This window comes from Peromyscus maniculatus, chromosome 4, assembly GCF_049852395.1.
Source record: "Peromyscus maniculatus bairdii isolate BWxNUB_F1_BW_parent chromosome 4, HU_Pman_BW_mat_3.1, whole genome shotgun sequence".
In the NCBI taxonomy this organism is placed as follows: domain Eukaryota; kingdom Metazoa; phylum Chordata; class Mammalia; order Rodentia; family Cricetidae; genus Peromyscus; species Peromyscus maniculatus.
In genome coordinates this window covers 55,239,840-55,246,465 of record NC_134855.1, presented here as the reverse complement: position 1 = coordinate 55,246,465, position 6,626 = coordinate 55,239,840, and the positions used below count along the sequence as shown (strand labels likewise).

Genomic DNA, 6,626 nt, shown 5'->3' with positions numbered 1-6,626 from the left:
TGTTTTTTCTCAAAGCACCATCATTCTTCATAATGAGTTCTGTAATTTCCCCATAGAATACGACCCATTTCGGCTGAAGAGCTGAAACTAAGCGCTGGTGGTTGATCACTGTCTGTAATTTGCATTGCTCTTTATCCAAGAAAATATGCCTTCTTATTAGCCAGATTGAGACCTATTATGAATGTCAATGTAACTTAATTAAAGCATAATATTGATCATAATACCACTCTCCTGACACAAATGCCCTCCCCAATGATGCTTACTTACCTAAACCTTCACTGATGAAGTACGAAAATAAATCAGATAAAGGCATTTTTGATGAGTTAGGGAGATTTAACCAAAGTCTTTCTTAATGAAAAAATAATAGAAAGTAGGAGAAGAATTGTATCTGCTAAATTATACACACAAAAGGACTTCAATAAAATAAGAAATGTGTTTTGCTACCTTTCTATTTTACTGTCAGGCAATATTTATTAAACTCCTAAGTAGTCAATTCACTGTGTGCTATAAATGTTAGCCCACACAATGAGTTCACACTCTGTTAATTTGCCCCAATTCTGTTTATTATTGGTTAAAGTGCACAAAGCATTAGACAAAGTTTACAATCTCATGTTTCTGGCTTAGTATTTACGTATGTAATGATGCACAGGAGACTGAAGTGACTACTATAATCATGGAGATGTTCACAATTTTTTTCAAATAAAAAAAAACCTGCCCATTTCGATGGGAGAATATTTTAATGGCGTTATGGTTAGGCAGGAAAAGGTCCCAAGCCGGGTTGGTGTTTGGAGACTGGGGCAATGGGAGGTGAGTGTTAAGGATGATCGAGTGGCCAAGCTCTTTCCATGTAAGGCTCTGTTCTGTGTGTGTGGAGAACAGTGTCGTTTATTTGGAGATTCTTGGTTGGAGTTTTATGTAGTTGTTCCAGAAATGACTGAGCTGTCGTCTTGGAGTTAAACAGAGGAAGAAAGAGATGACTCAGATCTGAAAGGAAAGAGAAGGTGGCAGCAGAGTCCCTGCTTGGGGATTCCCAGGGCGCTTAGATACAGGCTGTGCTTGCCACAGTCTCCTGGACTGAGGGGCTAAATGGTGGCTTTGGTGAAAAGGTCCTCTGAACTAGGAGAATCTGTGGACACTCAGTTTGCACTGAAATGCTTGTGGGTACAAATACCAAAGAGCAGCCCACACTGCATTAATAACAGCTGGGGACCTGGAGCTCAAAATGTAAGATTCTGGGTGAGAAGGTAAAGAGAGTCTCCAAAGCCATCCATTCGTAAGAAGCAGTTCTTCGGGTCTGTTTCCCGTGAGACACCAGGATGGCATCACAAGATGGCTGGAGCTTACTAAGGCTTCCTGCTTCAAACTCACATCCAAAAGAGAGAGGCAGACCCCCTCCCAGCCAGTATCCAAGGACAGTCCCAATGATGGCTACTACTAGCCTGAGTGGACTGGACTGTGGTGCCCGGTCTGGGTTCACTGGGGCTGGGTATTGAAATGGGGGGAAGGACTGGGAGGAAGTAGTGAGAATGTTGGAAGATAAGTTGGAGACCTTTGTAAAACCTAGCTACATCTCAGAATTTAGACATCAGGAACAGTTTAAAGTCTATAAAAAAAAAAATTGCTCAACTGCTCCAGAAAACCCAATTTTAATTCTCTTTCCATAGCTGTTATATAATGAAATAACGTTTTCTCCAAGCTAAGAGTTAGTTAGACCCATTTAATCTATATCAATAGTATAGTGTTGTTGCTTAGAGATAATGTCTCATGATGTAGCCTTAGCCTAGTCCAAGATTTAGGTACCTTCTGCCCAGGCCTAACGACAGCAGCTTTAGATGAGACCCATCATACTCAGGACTGAGCATTATTGATTTGACTGCACTTCTGAAAGTTTTGGAGACATGGCGGACTCATGAATTCTCATCAGCACGGAAGCTGGATACTGGAAGAATCTGGAAGTCTTTCAGTAACAGGGTCTGGGCCTTAGCCTTTCCATCTCCATCAGATTCTAAGGCTCACTGCCCAAATAGGATGCCAGCCTTGCAGCGGGGAGCCCAGCTGTGAAGCTCCAAAGGATTTTCCAGGCCTCTCTCTGAGCATCCTTGCACTCGTTCTTCAGGGCTCTCCCAATAAATACCAAAAGCCTGAGTAGCAGGAACTCCTGCCAGCAGCTCACAGTTGGAACGACGTGTTAGCCAGCAATGTTTCCCAGATGTGCAGACTCAGTGTGCTGGGACATCTGCTTAGAACAGGGTAGATGTTTATCCTGCTAACTGAAGAGGGTGTGTGGCAGGCGCCCTTCTGGATACAAATGGAGGGATTCTGTTGAATGTGTTGAACGTGGTGAGAACCTGGTGAAGAAAATGAAGATAGTTTTTTAGATAGCAGGAGACCTTGGGTTTGGCCCCACATTGCCTTAGAGGTTGTCTCTTCCTTCCAGGTCAGCGTGGAGGAGGGTCAGGAAGACATGGCTTAGTGTTCCTATGGCAGTTTCAAAGATCCTGGAGGGCTAGTCTAGGAAGACCTGGGGGTCCTTTTCTTTTTGATTTCCTTTTGACTTGTGCTGAGACTTCCCAGCCTGAGGATTCCTGCCTAACGCTCTCCTGAACTACACCTGGTAGAACTTTCTTATTGTCAAATTAGCAAAGCCTTTAAAGACTAAAAACACGGATATTTGCATTTTAAAGAGTGTTAACCGCCGCCTTGATTATGAGCGGAGACTGGAAAACAGGAGAAAAGTCGGGTGGAAAATGCATTATTTATGTGGGTTTGTTTTTAATTGATTGATTTGAATAATTTCCAGCACGCTGGTGCAGACTGACAGCATATGCTATTTGGTGGCTGTTGTAGCAGCCTGGCTTTTCTGAAGGAGGGCAGCTTTTCATCTGGGAATGTTGACCTTGGGCAGAAGAATAGATTATGCTGTAAACCTGCCTCAGCTGTTACAATTATTCTCTACTTAAAAAAAAAAAAAATCTGCCTTGCAGGTGTTGAAATCCCTACCCCTGTACCTTCCTACTTAAAATTCATGTCCAGGAGCCCCCTCCTGCAACGTAAATATTATTCAGGAAAGTCATGTATTTAGCCCACTCACATCTGGTTTACATAGACTGTCTCCTTGAGTTTAATTCTTTGTCCTGCACTTTCCGGTTGGAGGCGGTACCTAAGATTTCTTTATCCACACCATCTGAATTCTTGATATTGGGGTTAATCCTCAGTCCGATTGACTCAATAAAATCATAGCACACTGGCACATTTATGTAACTAATCCCCGAAGTGTGTGACACAAAACACCATTATATACGGCTGATGCTGCGAATGTAATTATAACCCCTCTGGTAATTATCATGCATCTCAGTCCTCCTGAGCTCAGTGTTGAATCCTCGTCCCACTATTCCGATTCGCCATTTCCTAACAAAAAGGAATGTTAGCCAGTTGCTAGGAAACTCGGCGGTATTGTCTGTGCCCTCTCCATTCTGCATTCCGCTAGCTTCCTTCTCGAGGTCTAATTATAATTGTTTTCCTTCTGAAGGCTGTCTCTCCATTCATGGCTGCCATTGTCATCCGATAGCTGTCAGGGTTATTGTCACTATTGAATTCAGTGATGAGAAGCTACAATTTGCTCATCCTTCAACAGAATAGAAAATTGACGCGTCCTTACGAGGCATCTGCATGCTGTCAGAGAATCCATTTTCCTCCCAGAGGTCACATTTCCAAAGAAAGTCCTCACTACTTGGCACCCCTCCCACCTCTAACGTGCCTCGTCTCTCTGGCTCCTACTATATAATCCCTGTCCTTGAAGATATAGGCTTGGGTCTGGATTATAGTTACGTTTTGTATATGATGATAAAATTTGACAGAAAGTAAAGTGATGAGATCCACTCAGTCTGTGAAAACAAAAGAACACACACATGACAGAAACCACATTGAACTGTGGCCCCACTGTGTGCTGGGCACTGATCAGTGAGTTACATGTGTTATCTTGTTCATTGTTCCTAAATTCTCCAGGGTGAACAGGGAAGCTGAGAGGAGTCTCAGAGCCAAGACTGGGTAAGTGGATGACAGAACCAAAGTGTCTTCACTTAAGATGTCACTGAGTATAAGAAGCAGCTACAACTTATAAACAACTGTAAGATAAAGTTTGAACTCAGAAATACGAAAGTAAGGGAAAGCATTGAATCTTAAACCCAAAACTCATCCGTTGGAATTGCTCTCTAACTGCTATTCCAGAGGAGCAATGGAATTAGACCCTGTCTTCATATTCTGTTGTTTGCCCATACACACTTCAACCTCTCCCTACCCATTGGCCTAGACACGAATAGTGCATATTTTCTTTAACCTAGAGTCAGAGTCTGTTTCCATCACCTGCCAGAAAAACTGTCCTGAGCAAAATTAATTTATCCAGCTAACTTCATTCATCTGGTTCTGTTTGCCTTATCATATTTTTCTTTTTTTTTTTTTGGTTTTTCGAGACAGGGTTTCTCTGTGTAGCTTTGCAGTCCAGGCTGGCCTCGAACTCACAGAGATCCACCTGGCTCTGCCTCCGGAGTGCTGGGATTAAAGGCGTGTGCCACCAACGCCCGGCTGCCTTATCATATTTTCTATTACACACACTGGTGAAAACGCCCAAGCCCTCACCCCAGTAGCCTGTGGTTTCCTGCGTGGCAAGATCTGTCATTGTTTTTCCTGACAGTGTTATGGACTTTGTACATACTGAAGTGGGGGTTAGTCTTAATACTGTTTTCAGATGGTCAGCTACAGTGTTCTAGCCTTATGGGGACAATGACATCACGAAGACACAATCTCCCCCTCTTCCTCCACGAAAAGCCATCTCATGGTCGAGTTTTCGCCTGCCCTTCATGGGTTTCTTCAAGAGCCCAAGAGTCTGCTCTTTCTGTAAGACTATATAACTCCTCAAAAATTGGATTTGTGCCTGCTGTTCATTGAAAGAGAGGACATGAATGAATGATGGGGATGCTGGGGACGGAGTTGGTTTTACTGGATTCAAAGATGGAATTCAGTAGAGCATAGTTGCTGTGGGATGTCTTTCTGTAGGGCTGTGATTATGTTTTATTACCATTGGTTAATGAAGACGCTGCTTTGGCCTTGGGTAAGACAGGATAGAGCCAGGCAGGAAATGCAAGCAGAGATACAGGAGAAGAAGGGCCGGATCAAGCAGATGATACTACAGATGATTAGAAACTTTATTTCAACATGGATAGTATAGCATGAACTTCTACAATCTGTTCCTCTTGAGAAAATAGCCACTCTGTAAGCATAAATTCATCCCACAATGAGGCAAGGGATGTCCACTGCTTAAATACTTTGACACAAAGAGTTATGAGACAAATAGAGAGTTTAGCTGAATTTTTCTTCACAAACACTTAGTTGTTCACTAAATGAAAGAAATAGAAGATGAGCATCTAATTTAATTGGGTGGCTAGTCATTTAATTCCCCTTGATCTTTCTTTCCTGTTACACCTTCTCTTGGAATTATTTTATAAAGGGAACAAAATTAGAGCGAGACCTTGACTGAGAATTTACAATAAAAGCCCACGTGGCATCACCACAGAAACCAGAAGTAGGAAAAGGACCATGAACGTTCTCTGTCTAAAATCTAGATTTTTTGTTCAAGGCTTTGAACTTTGAACTTTATGGAATGAATCAGGGTTTGGTTGGCATATCTCCGGATAAAAAGGACAGGCATGTTTCTGTTTTAATTGTCGATTGGCTGCCACTAATTTGGTGAGTGACCTTACATCATCCGTTTTCAGCTATCAAGTTCACAGATTCTCCAATAGAAGCAGATGAAGACTCTGTGTCAGGAGGGATCTATTGGTTCCCTCCTTCTGGAACAGACTCTATCCTGCCCTACGCAACGCTTTCCATCTTTTATGAGTGCTGTGTTTCTGGATTTCCTTCTGTCTCCTGGATTGTTTAAACCTTACTTTCCAGACTTGTGTGACCTCTCAGGAAGACTGTTAGACTCAGGCTGGCTCAGCCCCTGTATGAGTAATACTATTTCCCACTGGACACCAAAGCAAACTCTCCCATCAATCATTCCTGTCAGCCTCCCAACACTTGGACTGCATCTCAGTGCCACATACCAGACATCCACAACTAATGCAGTCTCAGCATAAAACCTTTTTGCCGACATATACTGGAGATTAGCCCTTTCATTTTCTTAAATTATTGTAAATACTATATTACTAACCAAATTGTTCCAGGATTTCTTTTCTGCATGATGGGATGTTCCCTTTAGCATATTTTTTCTCTTGGATTATAAAATGATATTCATTCACTGTGGCTAGGAGGATTATTTCGTGAAGGAAAAAGCCCTCCCAGCAGGAATTCTGGTCTTGGGCTTTTTTTTTATACCTCATCTGACAGAAATGAACAAAAATTTAATCTAGGAACTTTATAAATCAAAATGTGAAATCCAAAATCACAAGAAAAGCATGTAGGCTTAGAGTTTTATTAACTTTTGTATGCACCTGCTTCATGCATTCCTTGGGCGTTTTTTTTTTTAAATCGAAGAAATCAGAAATGCAGTGTTTGTTATCTCTGATGTCCAGAATGTGTGCTTCTTTCTCCATGTGGCTTAAAATAGACACCGCCTGCCATAAGCA

General features: G+C 42.2%; 1 long non-coding RNA gene across 1 annotated transcript; it reads right to left on the bottom strand.

Annotated features, from left to right (window-relative positions):
* Positions 1-541: 541 nt before the first annotated feature.
* Positions 542-3,410, bottom strand: LOC121828705 (uncharacterized). The gene is made up of 2 exons (XR_006071217.2): positions 3,092-3,410; positions 542-2,348 (listed from the first exon to the last, which is right to left on the bottom strand). It is a non-coding gene; the product is annotated as an uncharacterized LOC121828705 (long non-coding RNA).
* Between the last annotated feature and the right edge of the window lie 3,216 nt (positions 3,411-6,626).